The following is a 12,333-nucleotide window of genomic DNA, read 5'->3' on the forward strand; positions in this document are numbered from 1 at the left end:
CTCACCCAGGCCCGAAACAGTGGGGTCAAGGGGCCATAGACTAAAACCTCTACCACCCTGAGCCAAAATAGGCATTTTTCTCCTTTGACTTTCTGGGGGTATTTTGCCACAACGGTGTAAAGATGACTAACATAGCATAGTTTGGTCTGAAGCAACAGAAGGTCAGTTTAAGCAAGCTCAGACAAAAGATGTCTCACTTAAACATGAAAAAAACAAAACAAAAAAAAAACTAACGGCAGCTGGGTCACAGATGCAGAGGAGACCAAGGACTCCATTGCCTCTGCCCGACCATCTCACTGGCCTCCCAGCTTCCCCCATGCCAGGCCACAGCTTCTAACTCACACCCCTACCTGGAGATGGGTCCCAACATGAAAACTCAAAAGGGAAGAACTCTGGCTGGTTACCTCTGGTCAGGTGCCCACCCATGAGCTAGACAGAAGCAGCCGCGTGTCGTGAGCGTATGATGTCACATATCCCAGCCTGGGTTCTGCTCCTGGATGTCTGAGCCTCCCCAGAGGGAAGGGCAGACGCTGTAATCCAGACATCCGGCCATCAGAATCCCTGCTGTTCAGAGCCTTCTCACCCTGATTGCCATGTGACCTCTTCAAGTGCTTTCATAATGCTCAGAGGTTCTCGATATTCGCAAACGAAAACAACAATCCCCACCCCCTCCCTCCCCTCCCCGCTGAGCTCTCAGCATTATGTGGGGAAACAGAAGAAATGGACCAACCAAACTCTCAAGCTCCGGGTCACTCCTACTTATCTCCAGTCTCCAGGTGGCAGCCTCACTTCCGTTGCAGTATTGACCCAGAGATGAGCCTACCTCTGCTCTTCTTGCTCCCAGACAGTCGTCCCGGAGAACAAACTTGCCAGGTTGGTTGCGTAATGGCCTGCAGGAGGAAATATCAGGGCTACAAACACACCCTGCGCAAAGCTCAAGCCCCTGAACTCCCATGCCACTAGGCCGTCCCCTTGTGAGCCCAAAGGCTGGGCCTCTCTGTATAGAAAGAGAAGTTTGCCTGTGGAAAGCCGCCCATCTCTCCTGCAGAGGCACCGCTACCCACCTGTCCTGGAGGAAGTCCGGAAGTCCGGTCTCCTCCACACGCTGCACTTTCATTGGCTTGGGCTGGACCTTGTGAAAGGTTTGGGCTCCACCTTTATTTCTGCTTCCCACCAGCAGGGGGCAGCCACGGACGTTACTGTTGGGTCTTGAACTGAAAATAAATGAAGGCAACCGTTCTCCTTGCGGCTCAGGGAGGCTCTGCTGGCCAGCCAAGGACTGGTACCTCTGCGACCGGACCCACCGGACGCCAAGGTCAGGAACGGACCCATCACTCACACCATGCTTAAGAACTGCCCACACCCAAGCCCCTCACTTTCGTAGCACTGAGGTAGGTTAAAAAGCAGATGCCTGGGTCTGGAGAGATGATGGCTCAGGGGCTAAGAGCACCGGCTGCTCTTCTGGAGGACCTAGGTTTGAATCCTAGCACTCACATGGCAGCTCACAACTGCCTTGTCACTCCAGTTCCTGGAGATCTGACGCCCTCTCCTGGCCTCGTTAGACCCAACACCCTCATCTGGCCTCGTTAGACACCAGGCACTGGCATGGTGCATGAACGTGCGTGCAAACAAAACACCCACCACATGCATGAAAATAAGTAAATAGCTTTAAAGTGGATGCCAGCAGATGAGCTGGACAGTTACCTGGATTTCATAGGTCAGACAAGCCAGGATGTGGGAGGAAATCCGATAAAGCCTCCCCAGAGCTAGGCATGGAGGGAATGAGAGAGCTAAGATTCGTAGTAATTACCCAAAGAAAGGACAGGCAAAGGGAAATTTTGTACGGGCATGGAATATACGGGAAAACTTAGCCTTAATACAGGCTGGGAAGTCTGTGTTGACCTGCATGTCTCCTGAGGACTTTGTGTCTGTGGATCTGGATGGTGAAAAGCTTCCTCCATCTCGTATTCTTGCTGAGGCCGTTTTAGGCTTAGCACTGGAACTCAGTCTCTTTGATGGAGAGAACCCCATGAAAAATTACCCAGTTCTATTCTAGGAACCCAAGGTCAAGAAACTACAGTTAGCTTCTGTTAAACAGCTTGCTTGCTTAAAACCTACACCCCCCACCCCCGCCTCTGCTGAGAGAGATACTGGGATGTGGTATTTGTCTTTAAAAACCCCTTTACCCTGAACACTACACTTGGTCCTAAATACCTGAGTATAGTCCTAGCTGGGTGTTCCCAGGCTGGGTCCCCCCGGGTATAAACTGTGCCTGGGTGGTCATCTCTGGCGGTCTTCCTGTAATAGATCTCTTGGCATAGAAACATGCACACCTGAAAGATCAGGAATTTGTGAGTCACACAAGTGCTTTGGCACAGGTGGCCTAGAGCCCTCTCTTTTCTTCAGGGCATCTGTCAAGCCCCATGGGTCCCCAGCTTCTTATTCCTAGCTTCTCTACCTCAGTAGGCTGTGGCAGAAACGAAAGATAAAGGAGCCCCGTGTGACAAAAAACGTGCAGATAGCAATACTAAAGCCGGCCCTGTTAGAGCTGCTGGTGGCAGCAGACCAGGCCAAGATTAGAAAGCATGAATTCTTCGGGTCCAGAAGGCAGAGTGCCTCCTCAGGCAGCCACACAGGAAAAGCCACACAGGGCCACGGGCCTATCACGTGTGGACCAGGGGAAGCCCTTCCTTTGCTGTCTGCTGAACTCCCTGTCCTTGGGGAAGGTCTGGTGTGGTTTGAAAAATCATGGAGAGCAGCCTAGAACTCTCCTCCTTCTTGGGAGCCGTGGGACAGCAAGACGAACCAGAAAGAAGCCTGGTCCTCTGCCTCCGCCCCTCTCTTTAGTGGTAGGCAGCTCTCCTGATTGATGTCTGGGTGCCTGCCGTTGTCTCAGACTTGCAATCAATCCCCAGGTGTGTCAAGACGCTTCCTATTTCCTTACAACTGCTTGCCTAGGCCTGCAGAGTCTGCAATCCTATTAGCAGGATTTGTTTTTGCTGTGTTTGTGAAACGAAATACAATGAAGGGCCTCTCTCCCAGTTCTCTGGGCCCCTGTGTGTCCCTGCATACCGTCATTCTGTGGAGGAATTGTAAGTCCCTCCCTAGGGGACAGAGGTGCCCTCTGTCTGTTTGGTGTCAGGCGGACTTGGGAAGGATTCGTTGCTTGGCTCCTCTACTAGGAACAGGCAAGTCAAAGTCCATCTCGCCTTTAGTGAGGAATCCCGGTGGCTAGGAAGAAGAGGTGCTTGTGACAGGTTAAAGCAGAGACATCGTGCAGCTGAGTCACAGCCAAGAAACAGGGATTACAGGTCAACAGAACCCAGGTGGAGAGATAAGGGTTCAAGACACGGGTTCTGCCTCTCCATGGTGACCTTGAGAAATGATTCAGGTGTTCCATGAGTTTCGGTGCTTTTTCATTTGCAAAGTGGGTGGGAAATTTTCCTTCTAAGGAGGGAGAATAGGACGAAATGAAATGTAGGCCCTTAGGGCTGGAGCCGCACAGCTGTTCCCCTTCAGTCTCCCCATCACACCCTGGCTAGTCCTCTTGGTGTGTGCAGAGAGGGTAGGTGGACATCCACAGACACAGGGGCAGGTACCTTCGTGTGGAGGCTGGAGGACAGCTTTCAGTGTCCTCCAGGTGCTGACCTGCTGTTTTTTTTTTCCTTGAGACAGGAACTGTAAATGGCCTGAATCTTGCTCACTAGGCTAGGCTGGCTGGCTAGCGAGCCCTAGGGAGATCTGTCTGTCTGTCTCCCAGGCACTAGGATTTACACATGCACCTCCCTACACTCCCCTCTTTTAGACCGAACATCATTTCTAGGGAACAAACTCAGGTCCTTGTGCTTGCAAAGAAAACACATTACCAGTTAAGACATCTCCCCAGCCTGAGGTTCCCCCCCCATTTGTCTCTTTGTCTAGAAATAAAAGCAGCTTGAAAACCCTTGTAGTAGCTAGCCTTCATCCAGTAACTGATGGAAGCAGAAGCAGAGAGTCACAGCCAAGCACTGAGCCGAACTCCTGGAATCCAGTTGTAGAGAGGGAGGAGTGATGAGCAAAGGGGTCAAGACCAGGCTGGGGAAACCCACAGAAACAGCTGACCTGAGCAAGTGGAAGCTCACGGACTCCAGTCTGACAGCTGGGGAACCAGCATAAGCCAGAACCAGGCCCCCTGAATGTGGGTGTCAGTTGGGAGGCCTGGGCAGTCTATGAAGCCTCTGGCAGTGGAACCAGTATTTATTTATCCCTAGTGCACAAATGGTCTTTGGGAGCCCATTCCCTATGGAGGGAAACTCTCTCAGCCTAGATACATGGGGGAGGGCCTAGGCCTTGCCCCAAATGATGTGACAGACTTTGATGATCCTCCTGAAGAGTGGATAGGGAGTGGAATGGGGGATTAGTTGAAGGAGTGGGAGTATGGGAGGGAGAGGGAACTGGGATTGGTATGTAAAATAAGGTTGTTATTAACTTAAAAGAGTAATTAAAAAAGGAAACCTTGTAGTAGCCAACTCATTGCAAGCAGAACAGAAGTTATCTCTAAGTAATTAGGAAATACATACTTCACTGAAAATTTGTTTGCACCCAAACATCCCCATCCCATGCTATTTTAGGAACAAGCCACAAAGACATCCTCACCGTCCTCTGGGGCGGGTATAAGGATTGATTTGTGAACACATTTGAGTCTTTGACTTGTCTAGTGGGTACATGACCCTTGCAGGAGATGATAGAAACAAAATCATTGGAGTTGATCAGGGCCTTGAAGGGTATCTGTTCCCAGAGAGTTCAATGCTGGGCTTCCAAGGAGAAATCCACACTTTTAAGTTTGTTTCTTCCCATCGCCCACAGGAGCAGCTTGACTGGGGGGATTTTACTTTGCTCTTTTTTTGTTGAGATGTGGGCTTGTGTATTATTAGAACTCATCTGCAAACACCATCTGAAATATTAAAGGCGCCTGTCAGCTCCAGGTTCAAACGCATTGTCTCAGCAAGCTTCTGAAGGCTAGACCATGCTGAATGCAAAGTGCCCAGCAGCCTTCAAAAACACTGGTCTGCAAGTCTCCGTCTGTTTGGCCACTGGGGGATGACAGTGGCCTTTCACTCTGTCTGTAGAAAGGTAATTGGGAAGCATCAGGCAGCATCCATCCAAAACACTGGTCTGGCTGAGCATTGCAGGGGGGTGGGAGGGTGGTTCCATGGGGTGCAGCAGAGAGCACCCCCAGGCTACAAAGGGTCGGACCAGATGGGGTCTTTCCTGTCTCTCTGCAGACAGAGCCATGCTGGGAGCCTAAATAGGGAAGCCAACAGACAGTAAAGAGACCACACAGGCTCTGCAGTCTCAGAAGGAGGACCGCCTGCTTTCTCAAGACACCTCCTGGGTGACCTTAGGCAAGCAGTTTCGCTTGCTTGAGCTGGTTGGTCAATCAGTAAGAGGGAAGTAGCTTGGTTAGGGAAACTTTTTACATAATCACCACAGAATCACGATTATATAAGGAAATGCCCATACCTTTTAGAAATGCAGGGTACACAGAGATGAAGAACCTAAAATCTGGGATTTATTTAAAATAATTCAGCAAAAACAAAAGTGGGGGATGATTCCATTTACATCAAGTTCAGGAACAGGCAAGACTAATCTATGGTGATAAAAATAAGTAAGAACATGGATTGCCTTTAGCAAACAGAACTTTCTGGAATATGGAAAGCCTTCTACAACTCAAGTCAATCTGAATGACAACATGGTCATAAACCTTTCTCAGAAGTCATTGCCCTACAAAGGGCCCAGAATAATAATAGCTCTGTGTGTTTAGAAAAAAAAGTTAACAATTATGTGTCTATAAAATTATTGCAAACAAGCATACGTAAAAATCTTAACATTTTGGGGGATTTTAGTCTAAAAGATGTGAGAATTCTTTGTACCATTTTTTTAGCTTCCTCTAAATTTGAAATTACTTTGATGTAATAAATATTCTTAAAAGTCATCAATCTGGTCTCCTCAGTTTGACACTTTTTTGCTACATATAGATTATACACCAGGGCGGGAAAAATGTATCACAAGAAGGACTTGACAACTGTCAAATGTGAGTGATAGATGTGCAGAGGCTCCTTATGTTATCTTTTCTACCTTTCTTTGACTATTTTTTTTATGGGTAAGTCTTTTTGTTTTTGAAATATGGTCTTACTAGCCCACTTTGGTGGTTTGAATGAGAATGGCCCCCATAGGCTCATAAATTTGAATAATCCGTCTTTAGTTGGTAGAACTGTTTGGGAAGGATTAGGAGGTGTGGCCTTGCTGGAGGAGGTGTGTTTCAAGTCCCATGGCGTTGGCATTCCCAGTCAGCTCTCTTGCCTTGTGCTTGTGGATCAGAATGTAAGCTCCTGCTCCCACACCTCGCCAGCCTGCTCTTTGCCATAACGGTGATGAACTCATGCTCTGAAGCTGTTAAGTCCCAATAAGTGTTTCTTCTGCAAGTTCTCTGAGTCCTGGTATCTTCTCACAGGAATGGAAAAGTTACTAAGACACCCACTCTGCTCCCTGAACTTATTATGTCATCAAGGATGACTCTGAACTTCTGACCTTCCTGCCTCTATCTGGTGAGTGCTAGGTTTATAAGTGTCGCCACCATGTCTGTTTCATATTGTATGCAAGCCTGGTAAGCACTTAACCAACCGAGTTATATCACCTGCCTCCAGGTGTGCACCACCAGCACCAGGCGGTAACGAGTCTTTTCTAAATACTTCAGTGAGAGCCTCTGGTCCGGTGTCGTCTTCCCATAGAAGCTACTCTGACTGAGCAGGCAACTCCACAGGAGAAATCACAGAGAACAGATACAACCATATACCGTACAATTGAGAACCTCTCAGTGTAGAGTGTAGTCTTCCTTGGCAGTCGTTTGGGCCCTGCTGCCCTGTCTGAACTCCCAAAATAACACACAGGATGCTATGTTAATTATAAAGCTGTTGGCTGTTTGCTTGGTTTCTTACTGGCTAGCTCTGACTTAAGTACTTAACCCATAATTGTTAATCTAAGTATTTCTCTTACCAGAGAAAAGGGTCCGTACCTCTTACTCCTATAGCAGCTACATCGTGTCTGACTCTGCCTCTCTTTCCCAGAATCCTATCTTGCTTCCCTATTGGCCAACAGTGCTTTATTCAACAACCAATAAAAGACAGATTTACAGAATCACATCTCCCATCACCTCAGGATGGAATTTCACTTCGGGCCAAGGAAACATCTTCCCTGACTGAGACCAGAGGGGGAAAAGTCGGGGCTATTTCAAGAAAATTGAATGCATTTCTTAATGCAGACTTTATTTCTCCCAGGGATGGTGTTGGACCAGGTGATCCTAATCCACAGGCATGGAGACCTTGGCTTTTTTTCTCACCTACATGGCCAGTGGTCCTTGTGACCTTGGCCTCTTGTCTCTACGAATAGATGGTTGCTTACATCGAAGGAACTCTTGAGGACAGCCCATCTTTGTAGTCCCTTGATGAAAATAGTGCTTGGTGGTGATGGACTCTAGGTCAAGGAATGGGTGGCAACTGAGTTTCACTGGCTTCCAGAACAAGGCAGCATATGAGTGAGGATACAGGCCACCTAGTGGCTGTTGACGGCCACCTTGTGTGGTGAGATCTCCAAATCCTGGAAAGAAGTTGACAATCTGGACTTTTTTCTCCCCCCCCCTTACAACTCTCTCATTTACAAATGACAGAATTTATTTAAAATTCTATTTTGAAATGGTGCATGAGTCTAACAACAATTCTACTTCCCAGGCTGTCTTTGGTGTGGTGTCACTGCCCCCACCCACCCACCTGAGTTCCCCAGTCTTTTTAGAATCAGAGCTTTTTGGGGGGGTTACTAAGTCTCTCAGAGACCTCCACCTCAAAATTGAAAAAGAATGTTAGCAATAAACATTTTAACCTACCAACGCCGTAGAGAAAAGACTTTTGTAACATTTTCCATGCTCCACCATAGAAAGTCTTTTTAGGCTGCCAGTGCCAGTGATGGCACACATTTATCTACATATGTACGTGAGACACAAACCCACATATGTGTGTGAGACACACAGAAGAGATTCATAAGCAAGAGTTCCTACTACACACAATGTATGTCGAACTTTTTATTTTCTTTCATTATACTTCATCTGAACACTGGTACCAGCAACCCAGTAAGCTAAGTCCACAGACCGTAGTAGAAAATTTTGCTTTACAATTCCCATTTACTGACTTCTCATCTAATCTCCTCTTACCAAGGTAGGAGTCTTCACTTCCATTTCACAGGGTAGGTAAATAAATCTTGAGCTTGTCTGTTTATTGAGGGAGCATCTCTGTTTGTAGCCCCGACTGATCTGGAATTTGTTATGTAGGAGAAGCTGGCCTGGAACTCAGAGATCTCCTTGCCTCTACTTCCAGAATACAGAGATTAAAGATGTTTCCCACCTTGCCAGAATATATGTTTTATTTTCCTAAGATGAGTCAGTGTAGCTCCAACTTGTGTGCAGTACAGAATGTAATGGTATTGTTTCCAACCAATCTCATCATGGCCGTCAGTTCTGGGCCAAGGAGCTTGGCATCCCCAAGCAGGGCCTTCCCTGAGAGAACATTTAGACTATTCTGCCTTGGTTGAGTCACTCCCTGTCCCTTTTCCTTGTGTTGTTTGTCTCCAGTTTTATAAAGAGAGCCAAGGCAAGATGGGGTGTGTCTTTAAAAAAAAAAAACAGCAGTAATGTCAAGCCCTGACACTAATGTCTTTTTGCTTTCTCCAGAGTCACTTGCTCCAGTGTGGAATAAATAGTTGCTGTGCAATGTTGGAAAGCCAGCGAGTCTTAGATTAGCATCACAAAAGTCAATTAGCAGAGACAATTTCTTCTTTAATTTTTATTTGTTTATTATTAACAGCTCTAAGACCTCCTAGTTCAGTAAATTAGCCTAGGTAACCGGGGAGCAGAGTACAAACACTTTTTTTTCCTTTAATGACCCTAAAGACTTATCTCATACAGAAAAAAAAAAACCATATTCAGGCGTAGGGAGAACTCCCTGCCCTTGTACGCAAGAAAGCACGAGGGAGCCACTCTGATAAATGTGATGTTTGTTTATCAAAATGTTACAGGCCATCCTGGCTAGCTGCCACCCCCTCCCACCCTGGTACTGTCTTGATGACAGGACTCATTATGCAAGGAGGAGATACGGGGGCCTCAACCGCCTTTGCTGAAAGATGCGCAAGCTTTGTTTTCTAGCTATGAACAACAGTAATAGTAATAATAAAGAGGAGAAGGAGGGGGAGAGGAGGAGGACAAGGAGGGAACCAGTGTCTTAACCTGCAAGGGTTGGGTTCCAATGGCAGAAGCTGTGCCCTCCTTTAATGAGAGGGCATTCTCTCTGCTCTTATGTCCAGAAAGAACGGCAACTGTAGGCTGTCTTTTTCACTGAAATAACTGTCTCAGGAAGGTCTGGAGGCTGCTGCCCCTCCTCCGTGCTGGGTTCTTCCAAAAAGGAATGCCGTTAAGAGTGACAGGGTGCCATACCTAAATTCCAGGTATTTGCGTGGGGATACTTACAACTGCCGTATAAACTGTATGGTGAAGGGGAGGGTTTTATTGTAGAGATGAGAGAGAGAGAGAGAGAGAGAGAGAGAGAGAGAGAGAACAGCCCAGAGGTACCTGGAACAGTCCAGAGCAGAGAAGGGGAAGTAGTTAGACTGAACATGATAGGTAGGTACCTGTGATACTGAGGGATCCTGGAGGCCATAGACACTATGCATAGTCATTTGTCCCTTCTGCCAGTGATAAGATAAATGTCTCCTTTTGGTAGAGAGGAGTTCTTGAGGAATGCTGGCCACCATAGTGAATGGCTGGAGAAAGACCCCAAGCAACCTCATGGCAGGGATCTTAAAGGGCAGCGTAAGGGGTGTGTCTAGGGGGTATGAAACAGTCTCAGGATTGGTGCACTTCCAGGTTTGGGTGACCTGCCCTGTGTTGATTGGTCAACTGGTTGTTATGGCCCATAGGCCCTCCCAGGGCAGTTGCTATGCTCTGTACATGTCACTGTTGTACACTGTCTGTAAAGCACACCCAGAGCTGTAAAGCACAGACAGCCCCGCCAGCTAACTTCTGGTTGGCTCCTTGTCATGAGGGGCATCTGACCTCCTAGTGACCAGGACAGGAGCCGCAAGGTCATGCAAGCACATGTTAGCCCGTAATGGCTGCTAAAATGGGGGACTGGTCACTACAATACATCTGCATCCATGTTCCCATAACTCAGAGAAACTCACTGGTTCTCTGATCTAGACTTGGGTGGAGTCATTTGTTGTTGGCTCTGTTGTCAATATCTTATACGGGGTGAGTAGACATTTGTCCCCATCCCCTTAGGAAAAGTCACGCATCAGATTAGGACATGCACCCTAGGCTCTCTGAACACAGGAAATGGTCCATCGAGAACGGCCAAGATGGTGTCCTTGGGAGAAGTTGGTGCTTTCTACTCTTGTTCTCTACTTTTTCTGCCTTGATTTCTGTGCCTGGGTGGCAACCTTCATCCTTCCTGTGGCTACACGGAACTCTGTGCCTGTGTCCTTCAGACAGCTTTCTTGAGTGACCAGCAGGCCTTAGCTGAATGGGTTTCAGACAGAGGTCAGAGGGGGTTGCAAAGAAACTATGCCTCTATGCCCAAAGAAACCTATCCATCTCCTTCAGTGACAAGGTAAAATGATATGAAAATTGCTTTTATTTCTGACAAAGCCTACTGCTTCCAGAGAGAAGCTCTTTGGAACATAGCTGGTCCCAGGAATTCCAGGGCCTCTTCAAACCTTCTAGAAAGAGCTCCATGTGATGAGGGGCAGGTAGACAGCCTCAAGCAATGGCTACCTATGGAACCCAATTGTCTGCTGTCCCATCCTTCAGAGCTCCATGGGTCTGCAGGGCCGTGTATTTACATATTACGGCTATCTGCCTGAATGAATAGCTGCATTCAGTGTTCCCTTGGCTGGAAAGTCTTCCCAACCCCCACTTCCTTCTTTCACCCAGTGAAACACCCACTCACCCTTCAGATCTCAGGCATGTGGGCCCTTCTTTGAGAAGCCTTCCTGCCCTTGGGGCTGTTGCCTGTGGTGTTTGATCTCACCATGCCCAGAGACACCTGTCTGCCATGGCCTTTTATAGCTTGCAATTATGCATTCATTTGTTTCATCTCTCCTTGCCTCTTCCAAGGTCACAAGCCCCATGCAGGAAACACAACATATAGCTGACTCATCTCTATGACCATCACTTGATAGGCACTCAGCAAATCCTCATTGGCTGGTGAATGAATACAGAGAAATATAGGACCCGTCCCTCGCCTCCTATTGTGTCCCACCCTTTCTATTTGCCTCGAAGCTTTGTCCATCAAAAGCAGTATAGTCAAAGGTAGAGTCCTTAAAACTTACTATATAGCTCAGGTACCACTTACAAGGAGCTGAGGGAAAACAAGTATGAAAAAAAAATGAACCAGAAATTGCATTGAAGTCTAAGTCTTTAAAAGAAAAAAAAAAAAGGCAAACATTACACCAATAGTGGCACCCATGAGTTGTTTCAGGAAGAAGACTGGAATAGGAAAGAATCAATACTGTTTGTTTTCTACCAATTAACTTCGTGTTTCAAACAGGAGAAGAATCTGGGCTTCTTCCTATTGCTCTTTACCGTTTGGCGGTGCCATGCTATTGTTACACCAGATAGGGGACAGAAGGTTAGAAAGCCAAGGACTTCAGCTTATTCATGAGAGGAGATACAAGAAGGTTAGATTCTTACCTGTCAAGCTGCAGAATGGAGGGACCTTATCGGCTAGCTAGCTGGCTGCCCTTCAAAACTATCTTTAGCACCAAGAGGAAACTGGAGATATCAACAGACAAAAGCAGCTTGAGATGGCACTCTCTTTTGGACTAAAAAGCGTGTAGCTTGCCTCTTATTACACAGAAGCCCACAGGTGTCCCTGGGCCATGTAAGAAAGCTCACCAAGTGCGAGCTCACAACTGAGCCGTGGAGCGCATTCCGCCATGTTTTCTGCTGCTCTCTACTGGCTTTTGAGTGAGTCTCCTGGTTAGAGGTGATGCTGTGTGGGACAACACACCCGCCTGTCTTCCAGTCCCTGCCCAGTTTCCCTCAACGGTGCACCGTGAGCTGAAAGTGTAAGTCAAATCAGTCCTCTGCTCCCCTACGTGGCTTTTGGTCAGGGTGTAGCGTTGTACTACAGACCACATTGCTCAAGACAAACCGGAAGACTGGTGTCACTGTTGTGCAGGCCAGAAGTCTGAGGTCAAGGTATCTGCAATCAGGATCCCTCCTGAGCATCTAGGGGAAAATTCTTCCCCAAT

The 12,333-nt window shown here is 47.5% G+C and overlaps 1 long non-coding RNA gene across 1 annotated transcript; it reads left to right on the forward strand.

The window, feature by feature from the left end:
• Nucleotides 1–7,967, forward strand: LOC110343768. The gene is made up of 3 exons (XR_002386096.2): nucleotides 1–1,391; nucleotides 6,494–6,587; nucleotides 7,317–7,967. It is a non-coding gene; the product is annotated as an uncharacterized LOC110343768 (long non-coding RNA).
• The last annotated feature ends 4,366 nt before the right edge of the window (nucleotides 7,968–12,333 follow it).

The sequence above is a fragment of the Mesocricetus auratus genome, unplaced genomic scaffold (genome assembly GCF_017639785.1).
Source record: "Mesocricetus auratus isolate SY011 unplaced genomic scaffold, BCM_Maur_2.0 Super-Scaffold_4256, whole genome shotgun sequence".
Lineage (NCBI taxonomy): Eukaryota > Metazoa > Chordata > Mammalia > Rodentia > Cricetidae > Mesocricetus > Mesocricetus auratus.